The 18,006-nt window shown below is 44.4% G+C and overlaps 1 protein-coding gene across 3 annotated transcripts in view; it reads right to left on the bottom strand.

Annotated features, from left to right (window-relative positions):
* Positions 1–18,006, bottom strand: part of LOC131203861 (opioid-binding protein/cell adhesion molecule) — a 541,096-nt gene that overhangs the window by 483,453 nt on the left and 39,637 nt on the right. The gene's annotated exons all lie outside the window — the stretch shown is intronic.

Below are 18,006 nucleotides of genomic sequence, written 5' to 3'. Positions count from 1 at the left end.
CTCCCATCGATCTGAGCGGTTCGATTCCAAATATGAAAAAGTCTCAATCCATCCTAGGGCTCAGTCTTCGGAAATCCTCAGGCGAGAAATAACATAAACACACCTTTTTACCATGACTGGAGAAAATCTCCAGTTCTTTAGGCAACACGGGGCCATGTGATGGAGAGAAAATTAACTGTTTTTCAGCCTGCTGGATCTCTAGGCCAGGGGTGTCAAACTCAAGGCCTGGGGGCCAGATCCGGCCCATGGGATGCTTAGATCTGGCCCACGGGGCCACCCTGGAAGCAGCGAAGGACCGACCTGGCAGGGAAAATGGAGCTCGGGAGGGCCATGGGCTCCGTTTTCCCTGGCAGAGGCATAGCAGACTGGTCCTTCTCTTTTTGCTGGCAGAGGGCTAGCAAACCAAACTAAAAAAAAAAAAAAAGGAGAAATGTTTTCCCCTTTTGCATTTGAGCATGAAAGAAGGGATGGGAAAGGAGAAAGGGAAAGAGGAAAGACAAAGAAGAAGAAGGGAAGAGAGCAAGGAAGGAAAAAGAAGGAACGAGGGGAAGGAAGAAGAAAGAAGAATGCGGAGGGAAGGAAAAAGAAGAAAAGGAAAGCAGGCAGGAAGACAGGAAGGCAGGGAGGCAGGAAGGCAGGAAGGAAGGCAGGAAGACAGGAAGGCAGGAAGGAGGGAGGGAGGGAGGAAAGGAAGGAAGGTGGGAAGGAGGGAAGGAGGGAAGGAAGGAAGACAGGAAGGAAGGCAGGAAGGCAGGAAGCAAGGGAGGGAGGGAGGGAGGGTCTGAGGGAAGTCCTGCCTTAGCACTTGGCCACCACAGGTGCTCCCGACACGAGTGATGTTGAGCCGGCTACACCCACCCTGACCACGCCTCTCACCCCCCCATCAAGGTCAAACACAACCCTGATACGGCCCTCAATAAAATCGTGTTTGACATCCCTGCTCTAGACAATGTTTCTCAACTTTGTCTCCTTTATCCTGTGTGGACTGCAATTTGCAGAAATCCCCAGCCATCACGGCTACTTGGGGAAATTTGGGAGATGAAATCCATGCATTTTATAGTTGCTTAAGGTTTGAAAAACACTGCTCTAGGGCACATACCAAGCCAATAACCGTCATGGCAAGATGCACACAGGTGAATCTTAGCTTAATTTAATGAACAGGTGTTCTTTAAGCAACTCAATTTTTTACAGAACTATGGAACAGCTTTGGAGCAAGGACCATTTCTGCTTCATTTTAGATCTTGGAAGAAAGGCTGCTTAAAACAACAACGCTGTTCTTCTGTTGCAAGGAAAATGCTAATTGCAGGCTCTAAACTCTCCTATGGTTTCTGGCTCAGCAACTATGTCAAGAGGAGCTCTGAAAATCCAGAGGTTACACAAAGAATTGCCTCGGATAGGTATAACAAGGTATCGCCATCTAAATTTAATGTGGTGTGATTTGGATCGTCTTTCTCTCCGTCTGGCTTTAAGAGCTCGGCGGTGTCTAATATTCACTGGGGGAAGATCCTTTGTTCCTAAGATGAACTGCAAGCTGCCCGTTGTAACTTGTTTGAAAGAGATTACACCTGCTTTAAAAATAACCCAATAAAATATTGAACATTAGCAAGGCCGGCTAAAGAAAAAGCAGCCCAGTTGATGGTTCCAGATCTGTGGTTCTTTAAAAAATGGATGGGGTCCTTGACCTAATTTTAAGCCAACCCTGTAAGGAAATAATTCTGGCCTCTGGCAAGGGCAGCCTGCCTCAGTGAAGAGGAGAAGCAGAGAGACGGAGCGACTGTATTGTGCTAAAATATGTATTGCGATTTCTCAGAAGGGAAATTTCTGATAAAAGAGGGGCCTGCTTTTCGTTTTAGTCCCAGGATATTGGAGACCCAAATTTCTATTAGTGGCATTTTTTTTTAGTTTTCTTTCTTGGTGCAGTTAGCAAACTACCCTTCCCTTGTTTCACCCTCCTTCCTATCTGAGAATGCGCCATGAAGGGAAGGGAAGGGTAGGGTAGGGAAGAGAAGGGTAGGTAGGGTAGGGAAGGGAAGAGTAGGGAAGGGAAGAGAAGAGAAGGGAAGGGAAGGGAAGGGAAGGGAAAGGTAGGGTAGGGTAGGGTAGGGTAAGGTAGGGTAGGGTAGGGTAGGGAAGGGAAGGGAAGGGAAAGGAAAGGTAGGGAAGGGAAGGGAAGGGAAGGGAAGGGAAGTGAAGGGAAAGGTAGGGTAGGGTAGGGAAGAGAAGGGTAGGTAGCGTAGGGAAGGGTAAGGAAGGGAAGAGTAGGGAAGGGAAGGGAAGGGAAGGGAAAGGTAGGGTAGGGAAGGGTAGGGTATGGTAGGGAAGGGGAAGGGAAAGGTAGGATAGGGTAGGGTAAGATAGAATAGGGTAGGGCAGGGCAGGGCAGGGAAGGGTAGGGTAGGGTAGGATAGGGTAGGGTAGGGTAGGGTAGGGTAGGGTAGGATAGGATAGGATAGGATAGGATAGGATAGGATAGGATAGGATAGGATAGGATAGGATAGGATAGGATAGGATGACAGAATTGGAAGGGATCTTGGAGGTCTTCTAGTCCAAGCAGGAAACCCCACACCATTTCAGACAAATGGTTGTCCAATCTCTTCTTAAGAACTTCCAGTATTGGACCATTCACAACTTCTGGAGGCAAGTCGTTCCACTGATTAATTGTTCTCATTGTCAGGAAATTTCTCCTTAGTTTTAGGTTGCTTCTCTCCTTGCTTAGTTTCCATCCATTGCTTCTTGTTGCTTCTCACCTCAGGTGCTTTGGAGAATAACTTGACTCCCTCTTCTTTGTGGCAGCCCCTGAGATATTGGAACACTGCTACCATGTCGCCTGTAGTTCTTCTTTTCATCAAACTAGACATATCCTATTCCAGCAACCGTTCTTTATATGTTTTAGCCTCTAGTCCCTTAATCATCTTTGTTGCTCTTCTCTGCACTCTTTCTAGAGTCTCCACATCTTTTTTACATTGTGGCAACCAAAACTGGATGCCAAGTATTCCAAGTGTGGCCTTACCAAGGCGTTATAAAGTGGTATTAACCCTTCATGTGATCTTGATTCTATCTCTCTGTTAATGCGGCCTAGAACTGTGTTGGCTTTTTTGGGCAGATGCAGCACACTGTTTTAATTGAAAAAATTCAATTAAAACCCAGGGAGAATGCAAAAAAAGAAAAAAAAAGTGAGAGATGACTGAACAATGAAAGACATATATGCCCTCTCTCTTTCTCGCACATGTGGATACATTTCACAAATAGATATGGCACACAATAATAACACAAGGCGAGAATTACCTTGGGACAGCGAGAAGTAAAAAAATAAAGGCACCCTAAAAGTAAAAAAAAAAAGTAAAAGTACACTTGGGGATGCGGTGGCTCAGTGGCTAAGATGCTGAGCTTGTCGATCAGAAAATCAGCAGTTCAGCGGTTCGAATCCCTAGTGCCGCGTAACAGGGTGAGCTCCCGTTACTTGTCCCAGCTTCTGCCAACCTAGCAGTTCGAAAACACGTAAAAAATGCAAGTAGAAAAATAGGGCCCACCTTTGGTGGGAAGGTAACAGCGTTCCGTGCACCTTTGGCGTTTAGTCATGCCGGCCACATGACCACGGAGACGTCTTCGGACAGCGCTGGCTTTTTGGCTTTGAAACGGAGATGAGCACCGCCCCCTAGAGTCGGGAAAGACTAGCACATATGTGCGAGGGGAACCTTTACCTTTACCTTTAAAGAATGCCCATTAGTTAAAATTGGTTCCCTTAACAACAATGATGTTTGCTGAACAACCAATGCAAATAACCAGCTGCCTGCAAGGAATATAAATCCTTCCATTCGCCACCATCCAGTCAGAGCTGGAGAAGCTTCTTAGATGAGAAGCAAAACGTCTTCAAAAGAAAAACCAGAAAGTCCAGTTGCCTCTTGGAAAAGTACCTTTGGGACAACCATGGCTAAAGAATCTCCATAGACAATTACTATGCTTGCTTAATGACTGCTGCAAAAAAAGTCATAAAATCTCCCAAACCCCTGCAAACTTCTAGCAGCCCACCCCTGCTTATCCTACTTTCCAGTGCTTTGAAGAATAGGTTGATCCTCTTTTCTTTGTGGCAGCCCCTCAAATATTGGAAGACTTCTATTATGTCTTCCCTGGTCCTTGTCTTCATTAAACTAGACAGACCCAATTCCTGCAACCATTCTTTGTATGCTTTAGCCTCCAGCCCCCTAATCATTCTTGTTGCTCCATTCTGCATTCTACATCTCAGCTATCTATGTACAAAATACTGGAGCACAGCTATCTGTACAATGCAGTTGGGGGAAAGTTTATTTGTTCATCTTATCGGTGGAGAAACTGAATCAGGTCCATCTGTGATATACCAAGCTTGGTATATATACACAGGAAAACAAAAACAAAAATTGACAAAACAAGTCTCTATGTACTTTCTCATTTATAGACATTAAAAAAAAAACAAAAAAAACAATGCTATGTCCCAGTCTCAAGGGACTGGAGGTCAAAACATATAAAGAATGGTTGCTGCCATTGGGTATGTCCAGTTTAATGAAAAGAAGGACCTATGATAGCAGTGTTCTGATATCTCAGGGGTTGCCACAAAGAAGAGGGAGTCAAGCTATTCTCCAAAGCACCTGAGGGCAGGACAAGAAGTGGATATTAATCAAGGAGAGACACAACCTAGAAATAAGGAGAAATTTCCTGAGAGTTAGAACAATTAACCAGTGGAACAACGACTCCAGAAGTTGTGAATGCCCCAACACTGGAAGCTTTTAAGAAGAGATTGGATAACCATTTATCTGAACTGGTATAGGGTTTCCTGCCTGAGCAGGGGGTTGGACTAGAAGACCTCCAAGGTCCCTTCCAACTCCGTTATTCTACTCTATTCAGTTGAAATTCAGCAAATGCCATGTATGTGCCTATGGCATGAAACTCCCTACCGATACTTGCAACTTTTCCTGGCTACAAGAACTCTGAACGTGAGAAAATGCCAGCAAATGGCAGGCTGAAATGTAAGGTGCTTCTTGCCGACACGCCGCTAATCTACGCAGAGGAAATGACATTTTGCTTCTGCCTAGTTTGCCATTTTGTGTAAAAGTCTTGCTTCAGCTACGCGGCTCACGGAATAAATGGCCCTTTGCTCAGTAAATACACGCTGCTAAATTGTTCCGGATTATTGTGTTGCGTTATTGCCCCTATAAAATGACATTTCAAAAATAATAATAATTGTTTGCGGAGCTAACTGATGTTTTCAAATCGCCAAGACAAGCGGAATGCTTTTATTTGTTTTACAGCAAGACAAGTTTCCCCCTTCGGGTTAACAGTGGTCACAATCCAGCAAGCTTTTGAAAAACTGTGCAAGGCAGGTGACGCTGGAACCACTAGAAGCAAGGAATTAAAGCTGGAGGATGGATGGGTTATAGAAAAACCAGGCCCTTTACCCTGAAGAATATAGAATAGTAGAGTTAGGGTTAGGGTTAGGTTTGAGTTAGGGTTAGGGTTCAGGTTAGGGCTACAGCTAGGGCTAGGGCAAGGGTTAGGGTTTGGGTTAGGGTTAGAGTTAGGGTTTGGGTTCAAGTTAGGGCTAGGGCTAGGGTTAGGGCTAAGGTTAGGGTTAGTTGGTCTTCTAGTCCAATTAAGTCCAATTAAGGCAGGAGACCCTACAGAATGCCAAACGGATGGCTGTCCAATCTCTTCTTCAAAACCCTTGCCCTCAGCAGTAACATATATGGTAGGACTCTGCACACTTTCTGCCATATTCTACCATGAAAATAACAACAGTACTAGCAATGGCACGTAACCTGATATACCACTTGATAGTACTTTTATAGCCCTATCCAAGCAGTTTACAGAGTCTGCCTCTTGCCCCCAACAATCTGGGTCTTCATTTTACTGACCTCGGAAGGATGGAAATCTGAGTCAACCTTGAGCCGGTCAGGATCGAACTACTGACAATCAGCAGAATTAGTTTGCAATACTGCATTCTAACCATCACTCAACCAGAGCTCTTAGAATGCATTGATGTGCATTCTTACATGCAAACTCTGTTGGCAAAGCTGAAAACCACAAATGGAGGCGAATACAGTATATATATGTGTGTCCCAGGATAATGTTGCCGGATCCAGTTTGATTCCAGGTCATGGAATTATAGAATCAGAGGGCTGGAAGGGAACCTTGGAGGTCTTCTAATCCAACCTTTCTGGCTAAGGTGGGAGTGCTTATACTATCCTGACCAAATGGTTGTTCAATCTTTTCTTGAAACCTCCAGCAATGGCGCACCCACAACTTCAAGAGACAAACCATTTCACTGATTAATTGTTCTCACTGTCAGGAAATTTCTCCTTGGGTTAGGTCTTCTTTGATGAGCTTCCAGCCATTGCTTCTTGTCTTGCCCTCAGATGCTTTGGAGAATACTTCGATACTCTCTTCCCTGTAACAGCCCTTCAAGTACATGTAGTCCTCAACTTACAACAGTTCATTTAGTGAGTGTTCAAAATCGCAACGCTGTTGAAAAAAGTGACAAGGTATTCAGCCGGTTTGGACCAGGTTCGGGAGAACCGGTAGCGGCAACTGCGGGTGGTCTTGTGTGGAAGGCACGCAAGCGTGGTGGACCAGTAGTGAGAAAATATGAAACCCATCGCTGGACATGAACCTGTTGTGTCTCATCCGATCTCACCACAGCTGGGGCCTTCTTATCTGCTTCCAAACACGGAGGAATGTCCTAGTATGCCTCCCGGCCCCAGCCCTGGCTCCATGCCCAGACAGGCTGAAGAGGAGGAAGTATCTCCAGCCTCCAGTTCTGGCTCCATGCCCAGGCAAATGGAGCAACTAGACCCCTCCCCCTCCTCCACAGCATGTGAGCCTGAGGGAGGTCAATTGCCAACAGCTGCAGACTGGAGTGACCCTCGCGTCAGAAGACTTGATAGGCGGAGGCAACAGAAGGAAGGGAGGGGCAGGCCTGGATAAGTGCTGAGTCATGGAGCCACACCCCATGGCCTATATAAAGGACCTGCTTTCTGGCATTCTCTGAGTCAGGCAAAGTCTAAACATATCTTGCTGAAGTCACTTTCTGGTCTCCTGCCTGCCCTGAGGACTTTGCTAGGACTTTGGCAGAGCTGCAGAGGCACGCCTGATTCGGATTTCCCTGACCTGGCCGTCAGCGGAGGAGTGGGACACGACAGAACCATTTTTGACCCGACCATTGCAGCATCCCCATGGTCCCGTGAACAAAATTCAGAGGCTTGGCCACAGACTGGGATCACGTGATCCTCTCTTGCACCCTTCTGACGAGCAAAGTCAATGGGGAAGCCAGGTTCATGCTCTCCAGGGAACTTCCCTGAGGAAGGGCTTCAATATGAGTCCGAAAGCTCAGAAAACAAAATTTCTGATCCCCGTGACCGACCCAGATTGGATCCTGAAAGCTGAAAAACACACGACCGCCTCTGATTGTCTGAAGGGCCCACAACCAAAGGCCCTGTAACAGATCCTGATTATTTGCTTAATTTGCCTCTTTCCATCAGTAGGAGCAAAAACAACACCCTACATGCAACTGTTTCCACTGCCCAGGCTTAAGAAAGACCCCACTGAAGCACGTTTCCCTCTCACATGCATTTCCTGTGATTCAACAATAATATTTTTGCTACTTAAAATTCATGCCTACGTGACGAAAATTATTTAGCAAACTGTAATTAATAAAAACAAGGACGGCATCCTTTAAAAAAAAAAAGCGCAGTACTAATAAATGCAATACTATAAATAAACTTTTCTCTCCAGTTGTGGGAATTAATTTGTATTTCATTTCTAGAAATTGCCACTGGTTACTGTACATAGTCCTTGCAAGAAATGCCAGCTCTTGTAAAGTTGGGCTAATAACTGCTTATTAGAAATCCATTTCCTAGTGAACTCTGCATTATGATTCTGTATTCTTTTGTGCTCTGAGTCAGTCCACGATGGATTTTATCAGATTTTTTTCTACCAAAGGAGCATCATTGCATTAGGGATGGAGCTGATAATAAAAAGGCAAGGAAGGGTCTAATGCTGTCAGGAGTTAAGCACTGCTAATTTTCTTGAATTATTCTGTGGAAAAGAGAGGCTTTAAGAGTTCTTTTGACTACGAGGCATTCAAAAAGGTCTTTAACCTTTTCCTTGCAATATTTAGGGGAGTCGTTTCCGATATCCTCTTCATTAGCACCAAGTGTTCTCACTGTGGAGCAATACCAGCCTTTAACAAGAGAGAGAGAGAGAGAGAGAGAGAGACAGAGAGAGAGACAGAGAGAGAGACAGAGAGAGAGACAGAGAGAGAGAGACAGACAGAGACAGAGAAACAGAGAGGGAGGGAGAGAGAGAGAGACAGACAGACAGAGAGACAGACAGGCAGAGACAGACAGACAGAGAGACAGAGAGAGACAGATAGACAAACAGAGACAGAGGGACAGAGAGAGGCTGTGAGTTTGATCCTAGGTAGAGGCAGATATTTCTCTCTCTGGGCACACTGAGAATATATCTGCGGAACAAAACTCCGCATTGGCAACAAGAAGGGCATCTGGCCATTAAAAAACACTCTGCTAGCTCCTTTCAATGGACGCGGTGGCTCAGGGGCTAGGACGTTGAGCTTGTCAATCGAAAGATTGGCAGCTTGGTGGTTTGAATCCCTAGTGCTGCCATGTAATGGGGTGAGCTTCCATTACTTGTCCCAGCTTCTGCCAACCTAGCAGTTTCGAAAGCACATAAAAAATGCAAGTAGAAAAAATAGGGACCACCTTTGGTGGGAAGGTAACAGCGTTCCATGCACCTTTGACGTTGAGTCATGCTGGTCACATGACCACCGAGACATCTTCGGACAGCGCTGGTTCTTCGGCTTTGAAACGGAGATGAGCACCACCCCTAGAGTCGGCAACAACTAGCACGTATGTGCGAGGGGAACCTTTACCTTTACGTAGCTCTATTCACTTGCCCAGACTCCACCCTGCAAGGGATTACAGGGTCGTTCAATGAAGATAAAGATGATGATGATGATGATGATGATGATGTGCTTTATGCCAAGCGGCTGGCTCAGTAGACCTGATATCCTTTCTCCTGGATGTTCTCCTTCAGACTCCTACTGCCTCATTTTCTAGCATTTTCTGCTTTAACATCCATTCCGTGCAGTTATTAACATCCATTTGGAGTGTGAAGGACAAGCTGATTTTTCAGATACAGCCTGGGGGCACTCTATCCAAGTCTGTCACTCAGGCTACCCAATTGACCCATTTCTTCTCTGCAAAATTGCTCCTTCTCCCTTCCCTGAGCAACTAGGATGGGCAGGGGTTTGCCACAAACAATTAGGAGGAAGTGTGCGGATCTCCCTAAAGCAGGTCTTGAACCAGGTTTCTCAACTCTCATCAAGTATTCATGAATCTGTCAGCATCAGTCAATTGTAAACTGACCACAATGCAAACTACTGCTTCTACCATCTTCTAGTACTACTGCGATTGCTTTTTTTTTTCCTTATCGTTATATTTATGGTGGGTAGCATCCCAGAAGTGACTCTCTGTCTTCACAAAAGTTAGTCGGAGTGGGTTAGCAGCATATAGGAATTGTTGGTGCTGTAGAGTAGAAGGGCAAGAGCCATTTCCACATTTTCGGTTTAACATTTTTATTGAGTTATGAGATAGAATAAGATACAAAATACGAAAGCACTATACTTATCGGAGTATAAGATACATTCCCCTCCCCCCAGAAAAGTGGGTGAAAATTGTGGTTCATCTTATACACAGAATGTTGGTGAAACCCTGCCCACCTGCCGGGCCCCACCCTTTGGCCGTTTTCGGCCTCCGCACGTCACATTTTCGGCCTCCGCACGCTCCATTTTAGACCTGTTCCAGGCTGCGGGGATCGCCACAGTGTCAGGCCTGGAAACCATACTAGACTTTAGGTTTCCAGACGCTGCCACATTTTTCCCCTGAGGGAAAGAAGGGGGGCTGAGGGGTATGGTAACATTCTTCAAGCGGTCAAGGTCGGATGGTGTTCACATCTGCAGGAAGAGTGGCGAGAAGATATTCGAATGAACTGGGAGAACGTGGGACCATGTGACCATCAAAGGGGTCAGGGGGGTGGGACTCTTGGAGTTTGTATAACTGGGAAAAGAATCCGGAAGTTCAGTTTGGAATTTCACTCATCGTGTGCCAGTTTCCTCATGCTAGTAAAGAACTCTTAAAGACAATGGCTTCTGAGTTTTCTTTATGCAGAAGAGGTTTTTCTGGAACCTTGACATTATTCCAAAACTGAACTTCTGGATTCTTTTCCCAGTTATACAAACCCCAAGAGTCCCACCCCCCTGACCCCTTTGATGGTCACATGGTCCCACGTTCTCCCAGTTCATTCGAATATCTTCTCGCCACTCTTCCTGCAGATGTGAACACCATCCGACCTTGACCGCTTGAAGAATGTTACCATACCCTTCAACCCCCCTTCTTCCCCTCAGGGGAAAAATGTGGCAGCGTCTGGAAACCTAAAGTCTAGTATGGTTTCCAGGCCTGACAGGCGTCCCCCCTTGGAAAAGAAGCTATATCCTAGGAAAGAAAACAAAGAGTTGATAAGGAAGAGTCTCAATGGTCTACATTTCCCTTCTACCCCCTCGATTGCCACCTCCACGCGTTGCGTTTTTGGCCTCCGCACGTCACATTTTCGGCTTTCGCACACCCCATTTTTGGCTTCTGTGTGCTGTATTTTTGGCTGGTTTCAGGCAGCAGGGATCGGTAACAGTGGCAATCCCCGCTGCCTGGAACTGGCCAAAAATGCCATACGCGGATGCTGAAAATGCAACGCACAGAGGCAGCGATGAGCTGTGGTGATCCCCACAGCCTAGAACAGCTGATTGGTGGTATTCTGGGAGGCCGATCCAACCACCAATCAGCTGTTCTTTGTAAATCAGGCTGTGATCACATGCTGAAGTTAACCAGGCTGTTTGCTGCAAGGACGCTAGCCAGATGAATACAGATGGATGCTGGTAGAATTTTTTTTCTTGTTTTCCTCCTCAAAAACTAAGGTGCATCTTATACTCCCCAAAAAATAAGGTCTTTTTTTGGGGGGGGGCTGAAAAATGGCCCAAAAAACGGCCATAAAACATCCTGAAAATGGCCCGAAAAACGACCTGAAAGCAGCTGGAAAAATGGCCTGGAAAAGCTGTTTTTCGGGCTGTTTTCACACCATTTTTTGGCACTCTGGCACCTGTGCATAGACGGCACACCTGTGCATAGACATGCACAGACCACAAAAACCAGAAGAGCACCTGGTGACAGCGCATGTGCCCACAAAGAGGGCTGTGCGTGCCACCTCTGGCACGCGTACCATACGTCCGTTTTCACGGGTATAGAGTTTCCTGCCTAAGCAGGGGGTTGGACTAGAAGACCTCCAAGGTTCCTTCCAACTCTTGTTATTCTATTCTAGGTAGAAGGTGCTTTAATCTAACTCAAATAACAGTTTCTAAACCATCCAATGAGTTTTATACTCAAAAATTGACATGAGACTGGTTCTTTTTTGATCTCAGTCTAACAGATTAACTATTTCAACCGACTGGATTTCTAATGGATTATATTTATAGATGTCACACACTGGAATCCTTTCCCGCTTCTGAGTGGTTTTGTGTTCGTATAACATGCTGAAAGAATTATTTTCCAGATCAATAGAGATTCAAGAGTCCATTATATAAACAGCCGGTTGCAAGCTCCCTCTTAGGAAGATGTTTACCTCTTTTCTGTGTTTTAGAAAGGCTGTTACAGAATCAAAAGGTTTATATATATATTTCCAACCCCCGGTAGGCCAACCATGGATAAATCCAAGAAAACAGATGAAAACAGAACATTTAATTCAACTACATATGCTAGTTTTGTGGCCGCTCAAGAAATAGTCAGGCACAGGAAGGGCTTTGTGGCTCCCTGTGTTTTCTTTTCTGTGGGAAACGGGTCCAAATGGCTCTTTGAGTGTTTAAGGTTGCAGACCCCTGGTCTAAACTGTATTTGGTAGATGTAAAAATGCCGTACTGTCTCTAAAAAGCATCAAAATACACCTCAAGTTCTACCTGCAGGACAGGTACTTCTTCAAAACACAAGAGGGTCAACTAAGAAAAAGAAGAAGGGTGTAAGTTGGAATCAGTTTCCGACAAGCGCAGGCTGCCACTCGGCTAAAAAGAGGCATCTGTGTCTAATCCATCATATGCGATGCAGATCTCTTATCCAAGAAAAGTTGTCGATGAGAATATAATTTAGAGTTAATTAGACAAATATTGTACATTAAACAGCCATTGATTGCTAAAGCGGAGGGAAAAACAAGGCACGCTGTTCTGTTCCGCAATAGGCAATGGACATGCCATATTATATCGCGAATGAGGCTGGCAAATTTCTTTCGCTGTTTCTAATCATCAGCTGGTAATTAGCATCCAATAACTTGCAACTTTGGTTTATCATTATAGATTTGAGAAGGCAGTAATTGTACTGTATGCTAATTAAATACCAATTGATTATTTAAGGCCTATATAGTGCTAACAACTGTGTAACAGATATACAGAGTTGTTAAACTGCCAAATAGTTTCTCTCCCCCACCCCCACCCATACCCCCTACCTTCCTTTAACGCAATGACCCCACTCTTCTGGCAGAGAAAAACCACCAAATCTGCCTCTAGTTGCAGTTCATTCAATCAACGCTTGGCCCATATTGAGCCCGTTTATAATATTGACCATTTAACACACTGTAAATTGATGAGCCATGGACGCGGTGGCTCAGGGGCTAGGATGTTGAGCTTGTTGATTGAAAGGTCGGCAGCTCGGCGGTTCGAATCCCTAGTGCTGCCGTGTAACGGGGTGAGATCCCGTTACTTGTCCCAGCTTCTGCCGACCTAGCAGTTTCGAAAGCACGTAAAAATGCAAGTAGAAAAAATAGGGACCACCTTTGGTGGGAAGGTAACAGCGTTCCGTGCACCTTTGGAGTTGAGTCATGCCGGTCACATGACCACCGAGACATCTTCGGACAGCGCTGGTTCTTCGGCTTTGAAACGGAGATGAGCACCACCCCCTAGAGTCGGCAACGACTAGCACGTATGTGCGAGGGGAACCTTTACCTTTACCTAAATTGATGATTTCTTCTTCGGCATATAGCGGGCCACATATTATTACGGTGTTAGCCACTTTGCCGCTGTTCTGGGACAAGTGTCTGCAAGATCAGGTCTCAAGACAAGAATCGGGAACCAAGTAGAACGACTTGCAATAAGCGATCAGGAAAGCAAGAGTTGATGGCCGTGTTAGCTGACCTTGGCTGATCTTTTAAGTTAAGCAGAGATGGATCAGGTTAATATCTGGATGGGAGCCCACCAGAAGACCCACAGAGGTATAAACCTAGATTAGGAAGTAAAAAAACAATTCCAAAGGAAGACAAGGGCAATCGACCTCAATGTTGTTGCCAAGATAGTATCAATGGCTGCAATATCAGAAAGACATGCTGAGTTATCCCAAGGCAATTTCTTTTACTGCTCCTCACCCATCGAAAGAAATAATGCCAAACTGAAGCAAATTACTAGCATCACTAAAGAGATACTCGGAGAATGTCTAGGGAAGAGCTGTCAATTTTGAGTTCTTGCCTATTTCTTTATTGAAAACATTTAGTTACTTCCCCCCTGCCACTTAAAACCAAACTCTACATCAGGGGTGTACAACCTTGGCAATTTGAATTTCTCCCTAAGGAGTTCACTTTTGTTGGGTTGCTTCAAATCGCTGCAGTACTAGACAACACAGTATCAACAGTAGAAACCTTTAAATTTCTAGGTTCTACCATATCGCAAGATCTAAAACGGATAGCTAACATCAAAAACATCATCAAAAAAGGACAACAAAGAATGTTCTTTTTGCGCCGACTCAAAAAGCTCAAACTGCCCAAGGAGCTGCTGATTCAGTTCTACAGAGGAATGATTGAGTCTGTCATCTGCACCTCTATAACTGTCTGGTTCGGTTCTGCAACCCAACAAGAAAGACACAGACTTCAGAGGATCATTAGAACTGCAGAAAAAATAATTGCTACCAATCTGCCTTCCATTGAGGACCTGTATACTGCACGACTCAAGAAGAGGGCTGTGAAAATATTTACAGATCCCTCACATCCTGGACATAAACTGTTTCAACTCCTACCCTCAAAACGACACTATAGAGCACTGCACACCAGAACAACTAGACACAAGAACAGTTTTTTCCTGAAGGCCATCACTCTGCTAAACAAATAATTCCCTCAACACTGTCAAACTATTTACTAAATCTGCACTACTATTAATCTTCTCATCGTTCCCATCACCAATCTCTTTCCACTTATGACTGTATGACTGTAACTTTGTTGCTGGCAATCCTTATGATTTATATTGATATATTGACCATCATTTGTGTTGTAAATGTTGTACCTTGATGAAGGTATCTTTTCTTTTCTGTACACTGAGAGCCTATGCACCAAGACAAATTCCTTGTGTGTCCAATCACACTTGGCCAATAAAAAAAAAATTCTATTCTGTTCAGTATACTCAGTCTTTCCACTAGTTTGCTCATGATTCCTAGAGAAGGGTTGGGAAGCGGAGCAGGACGCCTTAATGGTCAAAACCAAATTGATCAGAACAGACAGGCATGAGCTTAAAACTGAAATGTGTCAGTGTTCCAAGTTATGCACCCATAGAAAGCAGAACTCCAAGGCAGGGAATTCCTCAAAGAACAATTTATTGGATACCTCCAGGGGTGAAATGCTGCCAGTTCAGACTGGATCCCCCGATCCGGTAGCGGTGATGGTGGGTGGTTCAGAGAACCGGCAGCAAAAATCCCTGCCCACCCCTCCCTGCCCATGCCTAGCTGAGCCATGTGATCATCAGAGGTTTTTTTTCTTTTTTACTTTCAAAAGTGTTTTTTTTTCAGCCAAAAAAATGCTTTTCAAAGTTTAAAAAAAAGGCCTCTGAGGATTAGGCAACTCAGCTGCGATCATCAGAGCCTTTTAAAAGCATTTTTTACGACCTCTTCGGCTGTAGAAAAAAATATTTTAAAAGTAAAAAAAAAAATGGCCATGCCCACCCAGTCACATTACCCTCCCCACCAAGCAACGCCCACTGAACTGGTAGTAACAAATTTTACATTTCATCGCTGGATATATTATATTGGCACAACTGGTGACAACCGACTCTGAAGTTCCCGTGGCTTTCCCCTAATTAAAAAGTGTCAGAGTTCGTTGCAGCACACACAATCAGACAATTCCACAGGATTCAAATTATATAAGAAACTTCCTTATATACAATGCCATACAGCAGAAGTCAGCATGCAGTATCAGGATCACAGAAGGCTAGGCTTAGAAAACTTGGAACTCCGTCGCCTTCAACAAAACCTAAGCTTAACTCACAGAATCATCTATTGTAATGTCCTTCCTGTTAAAGACTACTTCAGCTTTAATTGCAATAATACTAGAGCAACTAATAGATTTAAACTTAATGTCAACCGCTTTAATCTAAATTGCAGAAAATATGACTTCTGTAACAGAATCATCAGTGCTTGGAATACTTTACCTGACTCTGTGGTCTCTTCTCATAATCCAAAAAGCTTTAACCAAAAACTGTCTACTATTGACCTCACCCCATTCCTAAGAGGACCATAAGGGGCATGCATAAGCGCACAAATGTGCCTACCGTTCCTGTCCTATTGTTTTTCTTTTCTTCTTCCTATATATATGCTTATACCTCCTTATATTTACTCATATATGTGTTTATTTACTATATAATCTTTTTGTATGATACCTACATATATTGTTGTGACAAAATAAAATAAATAAATAAAAATAAATATTCATAGAAGCAAGTCATTACAGAGTAGAGAGATACAGAGGCTAATATATTGTACAAAGGCTCTCATTACAGAGGCCAAGCCAACTCTTATATACAGTTCAGCAAGTCTAAACCACGTCCAGACTCCAAACTGTCTCTTATGGACCCATACAAACAAATACTATGTTTCAGTTTCCAAACAGTCCCCATTGGCTGACCTGTTACCATGTCTATACCAACAGTCCCAATTGGCTGACCTGTTGCTATATTCCGGTCCATGAATATTCATACTCTGACAAAAAGTAAAAGTATTCCCTTTCCCTTAAGTCGCTGGTCCCGCTGTCCAATCAAGGTGCTGGCCGGTTGCTTAGTTACTTCACTCCTCCTCTGACCAGCCCCCTTTGAGAATGTCCTTGGTTCCCACAGGAAAACTTTATTGTTTTGGCTACAAAACCCCATCTAAGTCTTTCCCCCTCCCCCTCTGTTGTGTGGCAACCCTGAAGCCTCCAAGATGGCCTCAGCCAGATTCACTTCAGGGTTGACAAAGTGATTTACTGCTAAATAATAAACAAAGGGAGCCGATAAATGTCAAATGATGTTAGGGAAGACAACTGAGGCTTGTCATGTTCATACCAATAAATGCCTCCTCGAGTCAGGTTTTCCAACCCTGTTTCAAATATGCATCAGTATTCAGCTCCAAGTGGAATGAAATCCTTTTTACCTTAAGAAGTTTAAGACATCTACCACAGAAAATCATATTTTTCAGGGTAGAAAAGCCATATTTGAAATGGAATTTACTCCCTGTCCCAAGTAATCCAACTAATAGGGGCCTCTGGTGGCTCAGCAGACTAAGTCTGTCTGTTATTAACACAGCTGCTTGCAATTACTGCAGGTTCAAGTCCCACCAGGCCCAGGGTTGACTCAGCCTTCCCTCCTTTATAAGGTAGGTAAAATGAGGACCCAGATTGTTGGGGGCAATAAAAGTTGACTTTGTATATAATATACAAATGGATGAAGACTATTGCTTAACACACTGTAAGCCGCCCTGAGTCTTCAGAGAAGGGCGGGATATAAATTCAAATAATAATAATAAAAAAACTATTGGCCAACAGAATGGGCCAAGAATCCAAATCAGTGTCCTCAATCTGAGAGCAAGCCAGCATAAATTCGCCTCGATACTATATACCAGTGATGGTGAACGTTTTTGGCACCGAGTGCCAAAAAAGTCATGCGGAAATGTTGCATGCATTCGCACTTGTCAGGGCCGCGCTCCGGAAAAGTTGAACTTCTGGGTTCTAGCATTCATGCATGTCCGATGATCAGCTGGCCAGTATTCATGCACAGGCTGGTTTTTGGCACTGTCCCATGCGTGAAGGGATCGTGGTCTGGAAAAAGCCAAACTTCCAGATTCCGGCACACATGCACATCTGACATTCAGTTGACCAGCGCACATGTACATACTGGTTTATGGCACTGCCACGTGCACCAAGGACAGCTGATTGTCGCGTGCGCATGCCTGCCGGAAACCTGGAATACAAACAGGCAAGGCCGTGCGTGCCGGGCAACATGGCTTCGCATGCCACTTTGGACACGCATGCCATAGGTTCGCCATCACGGCTATATACTGTCGTCTTTCTGAATCACTCACTGGCTGAAAATTCATATTTATTTGGTCTGGATTGAGTGACACTGGCCCTTTTCTTCATCTGATCCAGTCTTACCGACTTTTAAGACCTGAGAAATTGAACTCCCAGAATTCCTTGGCTGGCTGGGGAACTCTGGGAGTTGAAGTCCGCATGTCTTAAAGTTGCCAAGGTTGGGAAACCCTGATCTAATCCAACTTTTTGGTGGTTGTTTGTTGTTGTTGTGAGAATTAGAACCCACTATTTGGCATCACCATCGGAGAGCGTTGCCTAGCCAACCCTAGATAAAGTTTATTTGTACCTTCGTCAGACTTTATACATCATCCAACAATGATCAGGATGGCATAGGAAAGTAAACATTTGCCGCTAATGTGTTATGGGAAAGAGAAAGATAAGGAACAGATGGATTAATTGCCAAAAACACCGGCATTCTCTTAATAATTAGCATCACAGCCCTGTAAGGTAGGTTTATTTATCCCACACTGCAGATGGTTACACTGAGATTGGCATGTAATGATCTACCCATGGTTACTTAATCCACTCATTAATGTCGAGTTCACAGTTCCC

Source organism: Ahaetulla prasina, chromosome 9 (assembly GCF_028640845.1).
Source record: "Ahaetulla prasina isolate Xishuangbanna chromosome 9, ASM2864084v1, whole genome shotgun sequence".
NCBI lineage: Eukaryota > Metazoa > Chordata > Lepidosauria > Squamata > Colubridae > Ahaetulla > Ahaetulla prasina.
The sequence above is the reverse complement of the archived record's forward strand: the minus strand, read 5'-3'. Positions and strand labels throughout refer to the sequence as shown.